This window comes from Pseudochaenichthys georgianus, chromosome 12 (genome assembly GCF_902827115.2).
Source record: "Pseudochaenichthys georgianus chromosome 12, fPseGeo1.2, whole genome shotgun sequence".
Lineage (NCBI taxonomy): Eukaryota > Metazoa > Chordata > Actinopteri > Perciformes > Channichthyidae > Pseudochaenichthys > Pseudochaenichthys georgianus.
This window is the reverse complement of record NC_047514.1, coordinates 20,620,628-20,638,784: the sequence shown is the minus strand read 5'-3', so window position 1 is coordinate 20,638,784 and position 18,157 is coordinate 20,620,628. Positions and strand designations below refer to the sequence as shown.

Sequence of the window (18,157 nt, the reverse complement as noted above, 5' to 3'; positions counted from 1 at the left end):
GTGTGTGTGTGTGTGTGTGTGTGTGTGTGTGTGTGTGTGTGTGTTCCCTGTAACTCCTACTCTATTATTCATGTTTGTGGGGGATTATTGTTAAGGTAAATTACACTATTTGTATATCTTTTAGTCATTTTCCAATGTATGTCCATTTTGTCCACTATTTATTTTGATTACACGTCTTAGCTGAATTAGTTGACTCTTACGGAAACCTGGTATTGGCTTTTGCAGTGTGTAAAGACCGTGTCATGGTAAAGAAAATGTGAACAGACTTGGTCATTTACAGAAAACCTCAATCAGTGCTGAAGTCAATTTAAGTTACGTTGCTGTCTCCGCGGTTCCAGCCGTTGGTACGCGGGGAAACATACAATTTGTTCCTAGTGGAAGCAATACGATCATTTCTTATCAATAGTTTGAGTCATGTCGTTGGTATGTTTAGTAGGTAGCCGTTTAATATGGAAGATAATGTCCAGTATTCCGCTAATGACACTACCCTGCTGCACATGATCCCTTGTGTAGAGGTTGATGGTGACTGTTCAAACAACCAGCACCTTCTACAGGAAGTAGGCAAAACACCTTTCCAATACAAAACACATACGTTTTACTAAGAGATTTAAAAACAAGACACATATGGTAATTAGTGAGCGTAAGAGTTGCAGTCATTCCGATTGTGTTACCTTAAGACGGAGGCCAGGCAGGCATTGCTTAAAGTCTCTGGATACACACTTCCTCTTCCTAAAGTGAAACATGTGTTACTGGTGTGGGTGTATCGTTGCCTGGGTGTCTCTGTTCCCAGGCTCCCATGGACACCAGCTCAATGTCCTCCTAATATGACACTTTAAGAGAAATCTCAAATGGTTTTATGTTCTCAGCAATGTTTACCCCTTAGGTCAAATGTTCAGTGTTTGTTTCCTTGGGTCAATATGTTGAAATCACCGACAGTCTATAGCCTATGGATGTTGTCCTCTTTGAAACCTGCGCCTCAAATCTGTGGACAGACAGTTTTCTTGACTTTAAAACATTAACATTTTCACATTGACTTGATGGTCTTTTACCTTCCATGCAAACTGCATTTAAAATGTCCTCTTCCTTCCCTTGGTGTCATTATTCTAAATTGAAAATCAGCAGTATAGTGATAGTGATAAATATATCAGTCAGTGCAAAAGAAATGAAAAATGTTAATGTGACCATATCAAAAAAGTCAAACTAAATCATGGATTTGGAGAATCGTAAAACCCTTATTTTAAAACCAATACAGAGATTGAAATGGGCTGGAGTTGAGAGAGACACACACACACACACACACACACACACACACACACACACACACCACACACAACACACACACACACACACACACACACACACACCACACACACACACACACACACACACACTACACACACACATACACATACACATACACATACACATACACATACCACATACACATACACATACACACACACACACACACACACACACACTGTACTCCTGATCACAGAGAAATACAGTCAAGGTATCTGTGACCTTGATAGAAGAAATAACTGGTCTGTGCCATTATGGGAATAACAGAATGTGTGTGGTGTGTGTGGTGTGTGTGTGTGTGTGTGTGTGTGTGTGTGTGTGTGTGTGTGTGTGTGTGGTGTGTGTGGTGTGTGTGTGTGGTGTGTTGTGTGTGTGTGTGTGTGTGTGGTGTGTGTGTGTGTGGTGTGTGTGTGTGTGTGTGTGTGTGTGTTAATTTCGTTGACTAAAACTATGACGAAATATGTTCGTCAACGACCTTTTTTTCCATGACGAAAACGAGACGATGACGAGACGGCACCGACGGCAGTAAACAATAACTGTAACGAAATCATCATGCAATATCGTTGACGAAAAGTGACGAGACGAAAATGTAGTTTACTAAATAAAAACTATGACAAAATCTCTCTTTACTTTCGTTGACGAAAAATGAGGAGACGAAATATTATCAAAGATAACGTTAAATCTCTGATAGTCAGTTGTTCTCCCAGCAGTTCCATTTCCGGTGCTGCGGCAGAGCAGCAGCTGTTTCTGTGCTGCGCGCGGCGGTACATTTGAATTACACCGGGCAGCGGCACAATATGAACTGTCAGGAATACTCGGGTCTAACTCATGGTCTAACTAACCTTATTTAACAGAAAATAAAATGGCAACAACAGGGCTTAGGAGCAGTGGTCGCGTTAACCGAATACCCCCCCCGTCAGCGCGAGTGAGTGATACATTGTGCACTCGACGGATAATAATGGATTATGACGGAAATGTTACGATCCTGTCCGTCAAAATGACTGACAACGAAAAAGTCTAAAGCCACCACTGCTTGGGAGAAAGAAACGATGTGATATTTGGGCCCATTTTCGCTACAATGAGGCGGAGAAAAAAAGCGAATGCATTGTTTTATCAGAAGGGAAGCAATGTGGCCAAAACCTGAGCAGATACTCTCTGCAAAGCGGCTTTCTTAATCATTCAACCTGTGTTTTTCATCAAATAAGGACAAGATAATCTTATTTATTTATATACTAAAATGACAAATTATTGGTTTTGGCTAGACTAGTTTGTTCTATATAATCTGATGACTAAAAAAGACTCAACAGTTTTCATTGACAAAAAGTAGACTAAAATAATTAGTTTTCTTTGACTAAAATAAGACTAAAATGCTCAGACTTTTAGTCGACTAAATCTTGACTAAATAAAAACAGGATGAAGGTGACTAAATATGACTAAAACTAAAAAGGAAATTTAACACAGGACTAAGACTAAAACTAAATTAAAAAATAGCTGACGAAATTAACGTGTGTGTGTGTGTGTGTGTGTGTGTGTGTGTGTGTGTGTGTGTGTGTGTGTGTGTGTGTGTGTGTGTGTGTGTGTGTGTGTGTGTGTGTGTGTGTGTGTGTGTGTGTGGTGTGTGTGTGTGTGTGTGTGTGTGTGTGTGTTTGGAAGCTGGACCTATTTTTAGTGAGGCAATCGTGACATTTGGTGTTTGCCCTCCATCTACACTAGGATGGTCTTTTAACCCCCGTTATCAAAACTACAGTCGTCACCTGACACCCGTAGCACTTTTATTTGCCCCACCTTGTAAGTTAGTCTTTAGTGACTTTTGCATAGTTTTTGGTTTTATTCTGCAACCACCCACATATTCCCCCTGGGGGTCAATGAAGGCCTCCTCATGTCTTAAAGGATCTTATCTTACAGTGCAAAGTTAATTCAGGATGAACACAAGTCATAATAGAAAAGGTTTTAGCAAACAGATGTAACATATTTAAATTGTGGTGGAATGATATTTCTTGTTTGAATCAGTTCTTCTAAAATGTAAATATTACTTTCAGCAGGACTTTGTAGTTTGTGCAAATGATTCCCCTGTTCTCTGGTGAGCAGTGTGACAGGACGTGTAGAGGGGGAATGTTTGCTGTAAATAATGCAGATAAAAGGCTCTATAAAACATGACAGCTTTCCGATACGTATTATCAGACTCTCCTCTTGTAGTCCTGCAGCTGGTGTGTATTGTGTGTGTGTGTATTGTGTGTGTGTACAGCTCGTTGTGTGTGTCGCTGCTCACTGTATTCATTGCTTCAGCTTAGCGAGGCAGTGGGGAGGTGCAAATGTCACGCTGTCTGAAAAAGCTAAGCCAACTGACTGTGGAAAAGTCTCCGGAGAACTGTGAGAAGGAGGAGGAAGAACTGGAAGCCACTTCAGAATGTGAAAGCGCTGAGTGAAAGGTGGCAAACATCACAAATCTCTTCAAAATGAGTCTCTCTGCACACACACACACACACACACACACACACACACACACACACACACACACACACACACACACACACACACACACACACACACACACACACACACACACACACACACACACACACACACACACACACACACACACACACACACACACACACCATCGTCAGAGCATCTACGGCCTCTAATCACATTCCAGAGCGTTTCTGCTGCTAAATTGAATTGTAATTGGCAGACAATGTGCGTGACATCACAATTCACTGGCTGGCTCACAGAGAAGCAGCTCATCTAAATGGAGTCTAAAGTGGGCCATGCTTACTGATGAGGCCGGAGCGTTAATGAAAGAATAAAAGGAGCAGAGAGCATCGTACGTATAGGAAACATGGAGGCAGAGAGGAGAAAGGGACGTGCACTAACTCTGGAAATTAATTGCCCTTTGGGATCGGTGTCATTATTAATTATGGTGTGACAGCAGCAGCCGCATGTCGACTTCTTCAGCGTGTGCACGGCCACAGCTGAGTGATCTCCTGTGGAATAATGGAGCTTTTATTGCTAGGAAATCATGTTGTGAATGTCCCCTTCTTTTGTTCAGTGTATTTATTTCTTTGGTCCCATTTCCCAATTTGTTGTTGTTGATTGCACCTGTATGTGTTTGTGGTCAGACGACACATTAGGGCATGCATCATCACATTCATGCTCTACTATGTTAACACATGAATAAAAGGAATAGCACCCCCCCCCCCCCCCCCCCCCCCCCCACACTTTTTTTTTAATTGTCTCCCTAGTGTCCAGGACATTTCTTAAAATTGTTTGGGGCTGAACTATTCCCAGATTTGTGTAGCTAAGACATTTTTGCCCAAACTTCCTCTCTTACCTTTTTTAGAAAACAGAAACTGAGAAAATAGTTTGTTGTGTGTTTTTGTCTCGCTGCAAGCCGGTGTCTTTAAGTGGCGAATGGACACTGTTGCTAACATCAGCATGCTAACATGGTTGCAATGGAAATGCTAACGTGCTAATGTTAAGCAGATATAATGTCGTCCATGTTCTCTGTCTTAGTGTACTGTGTGAGTATGCTAACATTTGCCTGTTAGAACTCAGGTCGAGCTGAGCTTATTGATTTGTAATAAAGGGGACGGACCTTTTAGCCTCTACCCCCCAGGTTAGAGAAATTAAATATAGATAGAAAAAAAGAAATCTTTATATAAAGATCCGAAAGGATGGAAACACAATTACAATTCTGTCTGCCTCTTCAGCACCACGGACAGCACCATGGATTTATTACTGAACACCAGAGTTCAGAGTTATGTTCAGGAGCCATACTGACTTGATCACATTTCAATCAGATACAGGTTGAGTTGGGGTGACTAACATCCCCAGCTGATCAGCCCCTGCTCCCTCTTTACCACGAACAGATGGAGGGAAGGGAAGCTGGTGGCGGTGGCATGCATCTTATCATGTTGGTCTTAGTGTGTTTTGTTCAGGTTTAGTCACTTATTGGACACATGTAAATGTTCACCTCACGATAACAGGACATGGAAATCTAGAGTTATTGTGACTAATTCTGAGGAGAATATGGATGAACCAAATGTTCTTCTTCTTCTTCTTCTTCTTCTTCTTCTTCTTCTTCTTCTTCTTCTTCTTCTTCTTCTTCTTCTTCTTCTTCTTCTTCTTCTTCTTCTTCTTCTTCTTCTTCTTCTTCTTCTTCTTCTTCTTCTTCCTTCTTCTTCTTCTTCTTCTTCTTCTTCTTCTTCTTCTTCTTCTTCTTCCTTCTTCTTCTTCTTCTTCTTCTTCTTCTTCTTCTTCTTCTTCTTCTCCTCCTCCTCCTCCTCCTTCTCCTTCTCCTTCTCCTAAAAAAAAGTGAGAAGAAGAAAGAAAAGTCTATTAGGAAATACCTGCAAAACAATGCTTGGAGGATTCATCGTGTTAGATGTTATGCGAGGAACTGCCATCCAACAGCCCTGTAAAGATATTGTCACCTTTTAAAATGCCTCACACCCGTCAAATATCCAATCGTCTTATTGACTTTCCCAAGAAGGCTGTCACCATGCCTGTCAGGCTTTCCATTCTCACATGGCTCATATGATGCTTGGAATAATGGAAACGGATTATCTTTCCGAAGTCAAATAAATACACCTTCACAGCTTGCTCCATCACATTTCATCAGCGTTAGACTTAATGAAACCGTAAATAAGGCTACGATCACAGCCCCATATAGGACAGATACATGGTTAAATCCATCCTTTATAATGTTGCTGCTTTTGGTTTAAAGAATAAAAAAAGATCAATCCTCAAAATCTTTACATGTCTTTCTTACTAAACCCTAGTCACGGTTGCATAGCTATGATTGGACAATCGCTGTGGGGGAGGGGTTTGGTGAACGGTCATCTGGAATGAAAAGTGTGTATTTCTGCATTAATACCCTGAATACAGTACATTCCTCTTCCTTCCACGAACACCTTCTGATAATCCCTTTAGAGGATTAGTCAGGCTGAACAAAAGAGCTGTCAATGGATCAATTACACTGGAGAGAGAACATACACACACTGGGACCAGGCGCAAGGACATCTGGTTCTCTGCATCTCGTTGACGACGCACAGGAACGCGTGCTGGTACCGGCGGTGTTGGAAGACCGAAGGGAATGGCAGATGAATGGCGGAATGCCCTTTGCTGGGTGCTCCTCTGAGTTATCACAACCTGTGAGGCTGGACGTGAAACAGAGCGTCTAATTAGAGGGGAGTCATTAGGACCGTGTTCTCTCCTTGCCTTGATTCACTGAGTGGGAACGGCATGCGTGGCGTCTTCCCCCGATTAATCACGGGTCTCGCTCACCGCCGCCTTCTACCCCCCCCCCCTGTCCTCCACCTCTCCTCATCTCTCCTTGGATGATGTGGCTCTAATTAAGACGATGCACCACCAGGAGAGGAGGAGGAGGGGGGCGGTGACCCTGCTTTAAGTTTGGGTCGTTCGAGGTGTTAAAAACAAAGTTGGAGGAAGAGAAGGACACTGAAGTTAAAGTAGAGGAAGTGAAGGAAGTCTTAGGAAAGATATGGAGGGGGGTTGAGTCCAGTTTGTATCACTTGAGGCTCCTGACTTTGAGCGTGTAATTCATGCCTTTGTTTCTACGCGTCTAGATGACTGTAATGCACGTTATGCCGGCCTAAACAAGACCTCGCTGGCCCGCCTGCAGCTGGTACAAAACGCTGCGGCTCGGCTGCTTACCGGAACCCGCAAGCATGAGCACATCACACCTCTTCTGGCTTCCCTCCACTGGCTTCCCGTCCATTTTAGAGTTCATTTTAAGATTCTATTGTTTGTTTTTAAATGGCTTAATGGGCCGGCCCCAGAGTACATCTCCGACCTCCTGCAGGTGTACACGCCCTCAAGGGCTTTGAGGTCGGCTGATCAGCTGGCAGTCCCAACAACAAGGGAAAAGACCAGGGGAGACCGAGCCTTCTCAGCGGTAGCCCCCAGGCTCTGGAACGACCTGCCCCCCCCAAGTCCCGTCTGAAGACCCACCTCTTTCCCCTCGCTTACGAGTCCGTCTGAGCGATGTCACACCTATTGGTATGCTTTTACTGTCTGTCCATAGCCTTTATGTGCCTTGTATGTATTCTTATGTGTGCCTTTTATCTATTGTTGTAATATTATATTTTATTATAATGATGTTCATTGTGAAGCACTTTGGCAAACCCTCTGCTTTTGAAATGTGCTATATAAATAACGTGGATTGGAGTCTACACTACAGACCTGACTTCTCCAATATTCATACAATAGTCTAGAGTCAAGACTTGTGTATGAATATTGGAGAAGTCAGGTAATATATTGTTGTTGTTATATGTCATGGTTTTTAATGAACCCACATTGTTACTGTGCTTGTTTCTCCTCCCAGACGTATGTACTTCGACGTGTTGCCTCGTCTTCCTGTGCACAGTTTTGAAGGAAGTAACACAGACTTGTCTTTTGTTGACATCGCTTCAGGAGAAATTGTGAGCGCTTGGTTTGATGCAAAGGAGCTCCCTGCTAATTCAAACAAGGCCGCATCATTGTCAGCCCTAATGAGCAGAGAGTTCACATCAAGCGTTACTCCTCTAATTATTCTCTCTCAACCGCGACCCTCTAAATCAGTGCTACAGTTCTGGTGTGGCTCTTCACATTGACCCCCTTCTCTCTTCCCCCGGTAGGTATATATATATGCTCCCTCGTGGTCAAAGGTTACTGAGGCAATCAAATGCTGCACGAGCACACACACACACACACACACACACACACACACACACACACACACACACACACACACACACACACACACGGCAGCAGCAGCAGCCGCTTGAGTGACAGTCTAATTACCCGGTGTAAGAGAACCAAACCCCTCCGCTGTACCGCAGTTAACAGGATCAGAAGGCCACTTGTACTCATCCCACTCCCCGATCCTCCTTTATGCATATTTCTCTCTTGTAAGCGCTGCTGTGTGTGTGTGTTTGTGAGTGTGTAGTTTAGAGAGAGGAAGAGTGTTTCAAAGATGGTGGCTGATACACGAAAAGGTCGAGGGAAAGACTCAGGGTCTAGGCCTACAGATAAAGTAAAGCAGAGAGAGCGCAGAAAAAGGGAATTGCTTTTGGTCACCGAGGGAATAAACCTTGTGTGTTGAGGTTAACTAGGATTACGTGTGTGTATGTGCGTGACAGAGAAAATGCTTTCTTTAATTTAGAGCTCTCGGTTCAGAGTAATTCAGTCAAGGTTAGATATCGGGACTGACATCCCACTCGGGTTACCACACTGACTTTCAGCATGATAAAATACTCATTGAGCAAAACAGTGCTTGTTATGTGTATGTATGAGCAGCTGCAGTGGAGAGAGGTCGTGTGCTCTCTGAGAGGAGAGAAAAGAGAAAGATCTGTCCGCTGACTCTACTGTGACCTCGAGACATTTCAAAGGGAGAATGAAAAACTGTTTTCTACTGTACAGCACTTATGTGTTGGCTTCCACTTAAACACTCCCCTCATCAACACTACATCCTGTGGCCTTGACGGGAGTAGAGTAGCTTCAGGTTCCGTATGTTTTAGTATGACACCCTGGCAACGGTTATGTAATTACCGAAAATTCAACTTTAAGTAATTAAAGTAGTCTTCTGTAAAGCACTTGCCCAATCCACTGAATGCTGAATCCACTTATCATTTCACCTGCTCGGAGTACATTGATTTTGTTTGCTTAAACAAGAGTGGAATAACTAAAACCAGTGGTAATGTGGTGAGATTATGACCATCCTGGCCAAAGCTACAGAGGGGGTGCAGCCCTCTTTAAAGGGGCCCTATTGTGCTGTTCCCTTTCCTGTAGTGTGTGATACACATGTGTGTACATGTTGAGGCTCTGCAAAGGCATGACACGCCTCCATTGGACTCCTTTGTTTACTTCTGTAACAAGGGGCTGGACATCTCTAAGCGGTTGACCAATCACAACAGAGCTGGCCAGCTGACCAATCAGAGCAGACTGGGCTCTGGTTTCAGACAAAGGGTGAAAAGAGGTGCTGCAGCACAGGCAGTATGAGACAAATAAAGAGCTTTTTGAACATTAAAGCATGGAGACGTGTCCCAGGTGAGGATCAAAACACAAACATGAACCTGGAAGTTAGCATAATAGGGCCACTTTAATTACCTGTGTGGTTGGTAATGTAGGGAGAGCTTCACTTTGCAGTGCTGTGGTGTTTTTATATTAGACATCAGATTATGGCGCAGTGGTCTGTGCGTTTGATCATCAGATCAAGGGGGCGTGGGGGAACTCCAGTTCGAAACCCGCTCCCGCCCCACTGCGTCGGGCCGTTGTGTCCTTGGGCAAGACACTACACCCGAATTTGTTCCTGTATTGTCCACAGTAGATGACCATTACATGTATGTATGATCTGTATGTGTGATGTGTATTTTGTAAAGCGCTTTGAGAGTCACTGATAAAGCGCTATAATAAATATAAGGATTATTATTATTTATTATTATTAGGTGACTCAATGTTTTAGCCCCATATTCAAGTGTTCCTCAAAATATGATGTCTGGGGTGTCACATGCACTTACACATGCTAGCATCCATACAAACTCTGTTATACAAACTCAGAGAACAACACGAGAGACATACACTCATCTGTGTCCTTGATGATTTAGGGGTTTTATCAAGCAAAACTAATGTTCATACATTTTAAGGGCTTACACGCAGCTCCGCCTTGTTCCAGAGGTTCAACACACCACAGTACGCAGACATGTGAAGCCATTAGACCGCTCTGCAGGCCGGAGCCCACAGCTGGTCATCTTTATTGGTCCCAGTGGAGACGGTCGTTATGGCCACTCCAACTCAATTATTGCATCTTAGTTAGGGTCCCAGTGAAATAATGATAAATATTCATGCAGATTAACCAGAGAGCAGTGTGTTATGTGTGTGTGAGTGCCTGTATAAATAAAGTGATGTGTTTGTAGATACAGGGACAAGTAATAATAGAATAGCTAGAAGAAATAAAATGTCAGCTAACTGAAAGGCTAATTTGTGCAGTGTAAATGGCCAGAGGCTTAAGCTTCATGGATATAAACAGCTACTAAATAACTCATTCAAAACAAAAATATAAAAAATAAATGTTAGAACCTTTCCTTCTCATTTATTTCCCCATGAATCATCTCACGACCCCTGAGATGTATCTGGTGACCCCTGGTTGACTGAACTAGCTTACTGTATATCATGTAAGCCTAGGTACAAACATCTCAATATATAGCAGCGACAGAACAACACTGAAATGTAGCTCTTACCTTAGTGCATCAGTATTAACCATCAATTAACCACCGGGAGGCTGTAGCACAGTGGGTTAGTGCGTTGGTGTTCGGATCAGGGGAGCGCAGGTTCAAACCCCACTGCAGTCAGCATGTTGTTGTGTCCCTGAGACACTTCACCCCTAATTGCTCCTGTGCGGATTTTCCACAGTATTGAGTATGTAAGTCGCTTTGGATAAAAGTGTCTAACAAGTGACATGTAATGTAATAATGTAATGCAATTACAATCAGACCAGTCATGTGAAACTTTTTATTTTTTGCTTTGGATACTTTTTGGCTGATAACACTTAAAGGTGGGGTAGGTAATTTTGGAGAAACCAGCTCGAGTGCGCTAGAATTTGAAAATACACAGCTGGAACAAATCTGCCACCTCCTCACAGAGCCCCTCCTCCAACACACACAAACGCGCACATGACCAATGAGGGCACGAGATAAGTTTGTGCACAGATGGAAGGTTGACAGGCAGGTAGGCCATCCAGTTATTGTAGCCGGGCCGGCTCAGATGATTGGTCGTGCTTTTTACAGTACTACGGCTTCCAGATGACATTTTTTATGGATTTTTTGTCAAAGCACTTAAAATAATCATTGCTATCGGGATGTTGAGAGCATTCCATGGAATACAACAAAAAGTGTTTCTGAAATAAATTACATACCCCACCTTTAAAGGTGGGGTATGTAAGTTTCAGAAACCGGCTCGAGTGCACTAACATTTGAAAGTACACAGCCGAAAATAATCCGCCCCTTCCTTCAGACTTCCTTACAGAGCACCTGCTCCAACGCACATGAACGCGCAATGCACGCCCAATTACGGCACGCCCAATGAGGGCACGAGATACATTTGTGCGTGCACGTGATGGAAGGCTGACAGACAGGGCGGCAATCCAATCCGTTTATCCGGCCCGGCTAAACGGATTGGATGTACTTGGACAGTACCACGGCTTCCACAGATGACATTTTTTTATGGATTTGTTGTCAAAGCACTTCAGATATTCATTGCTATCGGGATGTTAAGAGCATTCCATGGAATATAACAAAAAGTGTATCTCGAGCCGGTTTCTCAAACTTACCTACCCCACCTTTAAGTGCAATTTTTAAATAAACATACTTTTAAAAAAGTATCTTCCCATTGCTGTAATGTTCATGTTGATGAACAGAATACGTTACCTCCCAGCACTTCACTTTGAGATGGCTTTTGTATACATATTGACTCAGTTTCACCAGTTCAAAGGATTTGTTCTACCAAACGACCTTTGTGTTCTTATTCGTGATGTGTTTCCAGTTTGCTGTAAAGCCGCTTGCTCAGCAGCATTATGTCTCCGCGACAGTGCTTTACAGGCTGACTAGTCCATTAGACGAACTTGTTTGAATCACGTCTCCCTGCAAGATGAGAGAGCTGTTAATTCCCAGACTGTGAGTAACTGCACATTGCTGCAGAGGTCTGCTGGTTTACATGCACAGGGTTTGATCATACTTCACCCTGGTAATAAGGTGCATCCACTTCTACAAAGAAGCATCCTTGCAATACAGATTGCGGTTTTTAATGACTCCCTCAGACCCTCTCGCGCTCTTAAATAATGATCTCACTCTCTGAGGTTTACAGCACACTGCTCACAACTCACACAGCGTGACGTTCTATCACCTACTGTGGGATAAGTGGGGTATTGACTTGGCAAAATGAACCCTCTTGTCTTTAGTGATGGCCAAGTGATGTCAGCACCACCTCTTGTTCCTCTCAAAGACAATAATTCTTCCCCTAGTTTCACTCTGAGGATTGCACCAGTAAACTGTGGATCTTACAGGATAAGGCTTGTTTTCTGCACTTGTGTTCTCGGTACACAACAACAACAAACCCTCCACTCTGCCCTAAATGAGCACTTTATACTTTACAGAGTTTACAGTAGTGAAATATACATACACAATGAAGCAAAACGTCATGCAAAGTTACACAAATACATGGTTTGAAATGAAAAGCCAATTTTGACAGCTGTAAATAGCTTATAAGCTTTTTATAAATCTCAAGTGGATTTTTTAACGCTTCTATTTGACTAATTTAAAATGAAAATCTAAATCCATTTAGTGACAGCAATGCAAAACCCATCCCCTCAGCATTTACACCATTCGATGATCAAGGACATTGAAATTAGCCGTAGCTAGTCTTTATAGCATTATAGCAGTGTATAAAGGTACATGGAATTAAAATGATATTTATTTCCAAATAACCTTGTGTGGATGCTTAAAGAAAGTAACGTGTGGTCTTTGCTTGAGAATAAGAGCACTACTGTAGGCTGTTTTCTATTTACCCTGATGTGTTCAATGTCATCATAACCGTTAGCAAAATGAAAATATAGGAACCAAGGTCTACCGTCTGTTAATAGCAACACTAAACTAGTATTGGGGCTTCCAATTAAATCGTTTTTAGACCAGCGCTAAAATGGTGTGATGCTTTGGGAATCTTGAAGCCAAATGAAGCCTAATGTAAGCTGTGAGTTGTTTGTTGGCAGGCTTACAGGTGTGTCAGCCTCCTCCATCTCTAACAAATCACTCAAGGCCACATCTCCCTCCACCTCCTCCGCCCACTGTTGTCATCTGTTCAGTCACGAGCAACAGTGCCGAACAAATAATAAGGTTCAATCCACTTTGTGTACAGATGAAATGAGAGAGAAGGTTCTTTGTGTTTTGAGGCAGATTGTCTGATTTGCAAAGACATCAATCTCCATCATGTCTGCTTTACGTGATCCTCTCTCACTCGTGCTCACCCTCTCTCTCTCTCCCGCCACTTGTGTTGCCATCTGTTCTCGATTAATGTGAGTTACGAGCGGTAATTGAAGCATCTGTTCATCCGGTGTGCATCCTTTCCTCTGACACTCCAACATATCGCACCTCTCTCGCTACATCTCTCAATCTCTCCTTTCGTATTGCTTTCCATTATGTCTCTCTCACACACACCGCTTGGTCTGCTGCTGCTGCTGCTGCAGTGTTTTCAGCTGGTCGGTTGGTCCACTTGGATCCAGACTGAAATATCTCAACAACTATGAGACGGATTTCCTTGACATTTTGTTCAGACATTTGTTTTGACTTTTCTTCTTCTGCCAACACGACCATTGTCTTTTTGGTTTTGATTGAATTGTCTTACCTTATTTAATTGCGATTTGGTTAACATTCCCCCTAGAACTGATCAAAGTCAATACATTTATAAAAAGGTGGACGACACCAGTGGGCAAAGCTGTTCTGATTGGGATCTTTTTAGGTTCCTCACTGTTTGCATATTATTTAAAAAGCAGCTGCTTTACTCCACAACCACAACTCATCTTAGGGCTCATCTGCTTGCTTTTCACCTACATGTGGCAGCGGAGTCACCAGAAACAAGTGGAGCGACATCAACTGTACAACATTTCCACCACACGTATCCACAAAGATCCTCACCAGATGGTTATAAAAAGATGATATCTATGGGCCATTATTTGGGGATTTTGAAGGATAATGACAGATCTGGAGCCACAATATAAAGATCGTCATCGCACAACAACCTTAAGATGAAGATTAAGATGAACTTTTATTAATCCCTCATGGGGAAATTATTTCTCTGCATTTGACCCATCCTGTGTTAGGAGCAGTGTGCTGCCATTTTGAACGGCGCCCGGGGAGCAATGTGGGGAACGGTGCCTTGCTCAGGGACACCTCGGTAGCACTTGGTCTTTCGGGGACTTGAACTGGTGACCTTCCAGTTCCCAAGCCAAGTCCCTATCGACTTCGCCACCACCGCCCCACCTCAGACTGTTATATGAAGCCACGTGGGACAAGATGTAGACTATAGGCCTAATGAAGGTTGAGACACTCCCTGTACAGAGACACATGGAAACACATACCATTTTAGTTCGAATTAGTTGGACCTTGACCTTTTGAGTGAGAGCTTTAGTAAAGTAAGGCTATTTTTAAAGATTTCTCTCTGAAAACATTGACCTGTTGCCCAAAGCAATACATGTGTGTGCCGGACAGCTAAACACTGATCTGTAACTTGCTAGAAAGCTTCGTAATGCAGAGGGAGCTGTAGATTCATCTGATTATTAACTGTGTGTACCAGCAATATCTGTACTATAGTAGTTTAGGTGACTCTGTCAGCTTAAAATCAAGAGCTCCAAGGTATATTTGAACACACAAAGAGGAAACATCAATACATACACACACATATAGGTACTGTAGATGCACACACACTCACACATACCATATACCACCAGGATAAGTCTTGTCCTTTTTATTGATCACTTCACTTTCACTGACACAGACCTGTCAGCTGATCGTGAAGATGCTGTCTTACTGCTGGATTGGGAAACGGTGTAAAGTACCTGCAAACAAGACGTGACTCGAGCAGTTTGTGAATAGACTCTAATCTGACAAGATGCTCCAGAGCAACTGCTGAGAGGAACGAAAAGCAATACAGAAAGTGTGTTTCTGTGTGTGTGTGGCAGTGTGAACTGTACCCCCTGTATGTGCTTAGCAGGCTGCGCAGACTGACTGAGCTAATAGGCAGGATGTGTGTGAGCGGGAGGCTGGAAGAGGTGGTGAAGGCAGACTCTCCCTGCTGTCACTTTCTGTCTGGCTCTGGCATGTTTACACCCTTGATGGGGGTAAAAAGCTCTCACACACACACACACGCACACACACACACACACACACACACACACACACACACACACACACACACACACACACACACACACACACACACACACACACACACACACCACACACACACACACACACACACACACACACACACACACACACTCATAGTCTTACCTATTGTGCTGTACATTCAGTCAGACACTGTCATGCAGAGATAATTCCTGTCTCGCATTGATTATAACTTCTCCTCCTCTGATGTAATCACCCTCATCTGACTGAGATTGTCCTCCCGGAGCTTCCCCAATCAAGAATAGGACATGAATGCCTAAAAGAGAAACACTGCATCCTCCAAACGGGAGCCAAATCAGTGTGAGGGCGACAGATTGAGGGGTAATGCTAAGTAGAGGTAGGCAGACAGGTGGGGTGTCCATATGTCGCTCCCCTAATATCCCTCTCCTGCCTGGATGGGGGTCAGAGGGCAGGCTGCTGTCTCTCTCTCCTCAGCATGGACACTTGGCATCAGGGCGGCGTGCTGAAAAAGAGCCGCCATCCTGCATTTCAGCTATTGTTGAGTACTATAACTACTACTGCTTTACAATGGTGTTCTTTCTGTCAAAAGTCAGTGTCTCCTTTTTAAGGGGAACTCGACTGACTTTATACACAATATGCATTTAAGTGAGCTACTGTGAACAAAAGTAATACAAAACCTTTTGTGTCTAGGCAGCTGTGTGAAGTCTGATACATGTCCTTAAGCGATGTCACAGCACTAAGTCTTTAGAAAGTCAGGGAAAAAGAATCTGGTTGTGCGGAGCATGGTGTGGAGTCAGAAAGAGTTTACCCAGAGCTTCCTCTTTGCTGCAGGCTTGAGGCTACATAAACTGCTACTGGAAAAGTAAACTTGAATGAATTGAACTGTGAGCGGTCGAGTTGTATTGTGGGTAATTAGGGACCATGTCTTGAAAAGGAAGAACAATGTGTGTTAGCACAAAGATGATATCTCTGGCACTGTGGCATTGGTTATGATCATGACAAATACTAAGGGCTATAGCTAAATATGTGGGGTAATCTCTTAGTGTTAAAGGTACAATTGTTTTATAGAATTAAAGGCTTTCAACATTCATACATAGGCCTTTAGCATGCACACAATGCATTTTGGTGAAAAACACAACGTTATACTTGTATTTACTTCTGGGTTTCCAGACTAAGAGTTTAGTTAATTCTGATCTGAAGTCAAATGTTGTGATTTTTTTTTTTGCACCGTGTTTCAGCTTTATGGTTTTACAGGGAAAACCAAAAACAACAACATTGTTGGACGACAGCGTTTGTGTCAGTAGGTTTGGCACTGTCCATATTACTGAATCTGATCATGAGAGACTGACAGACACAGAAACTGTATTCGGGGTCATCACTTGTTTGTACAGCAGACAAATGAAAAGGCCATAAGGTTATATTATATTATCGCTGCTGCTTTGACTGATGTCTCTGTTTCTGACGGGATATGACCCCAGCTGTAATCAGGGACCATTTATCCTCCTTTGTGGAGATCAACAGCGACATGACACCGTGTCCTGCTCACACTCTGCTCCCAACACCAACACACCCATCAAAGGCTTAATGTATTAGATTAGGCTTGACCCCCGGCTCTATTCGTTTCAATTAAGCTGCCTGAAGACGAGGAGAAGGACAAAGACAGTGGCGGGAGCAGAAAGTGGCAGGCGGGACAGGAGAAGCTGTGTAATCTAATTCCTCTTCTCTTTGTCTTCATACACTCACTGTCATGACAGATTATGTTTAAATGGGAGGAGAGAGGGCAGGATGATAAATGAGAGAGAAACAGGGGGAGGAATTAGGGGGAAGAGAGAGGGAGACAGGACAATTAAGTTACAGTCTGTTCTGCAGAGAGAAGAAGAGAGGTGTGTTTGTGTGTGTCCTCCTCGTGAATTTAATGTCATGATTCATTGACTCCAATGTTGCTGTGAAATGCACGAGGGATCCCAAGTGTGTGTGTGTGCTTTTCTCAGCCTGAGACAGCGGGGCGAGGCTGTGAGTCTGTGTGTGTGTGTGTGTGTGTGTGTGTGTGTGTGTGTGTGCTCGGGCTGTGTCTCGCTGTCTCGCTTACCCGGAAACCACACCAGTTATCCAGCTCACACTGTCCGCTCCTCGCAGCAGCAGCGAGCCTCGCAACGTCCCGCCAACACGGCACCCCACGCAGCATTCTCATCTGTTTGTCATTACTGGTGTCCTTTTCTGGTTGCCAACGCCATTGTAACACATAATCACTGATGTTCCGCTGTAACGGTGGTGGACTCATCAGAACAGAGTGGGCGAGCTGACCAATCAGAGCACAGTGGGCTCATAGGGAGGGGGGGGGGCAGGAGCTCCAACAAGCCGTGTATGATAGAGAGTGAATACACAGACTATACAGAGATACTGTTTGAGAAACCAATGTGAGTTTGGAACATTGAACAATGTGAATCTATTCTAGTAGACCTCAACAATGGAAATATGAATGACCATGACATGGGACCTTTAAGTTAAAACATGAAAGTAAAAGTACTCACTGTGGAGTAAAATGTTTCCTGTCATTGTTTACTACTTTATATGATGTATTCAGATTAATATTACTGCTGGTTTGTGTGTATTTTATTGTGTATGTGATATAGTTTGATCCACAGCATTGCACTTTGTTCTGTAAGGTTATAACATATGTAGCCATGTTGTGCTGTGAGGAGAACCACATATCTCAACACATTTTCATCAGAAAAACAGCCTTTGTAATGATGCCTTTTCAGCTGATCCAAGAGGGTTCTTTAATAGTCTTTTTAGCTTATGAGGTAATGTTATTTTCTCAGCACATAAATGAACACTTCATCCATTCAAAATTGTACTGGATAAGCAATAAAATATGTGTTATGAAAACTAACCAACAGCTGAATTGAATCAGTTGAATTGTAAAGAGGCATTAAAAGGAA

The 18,157-nt window shown here is 43.1% G+C and overlaps 1 protein-coding gene across 2 annotated transcripts in view; it reads left to right on the top strand.

The window, feature by feature from the left end:
- LOC117455983 (tetratricopeptide repeat protein 28-like) overlaps positions 1–18,157 on the top strand; it is a 140,867-nt gene that overhangs the window by 52,015 nt on the left and 70,695 nt on the right. The window lies entirely within an intron of this gene.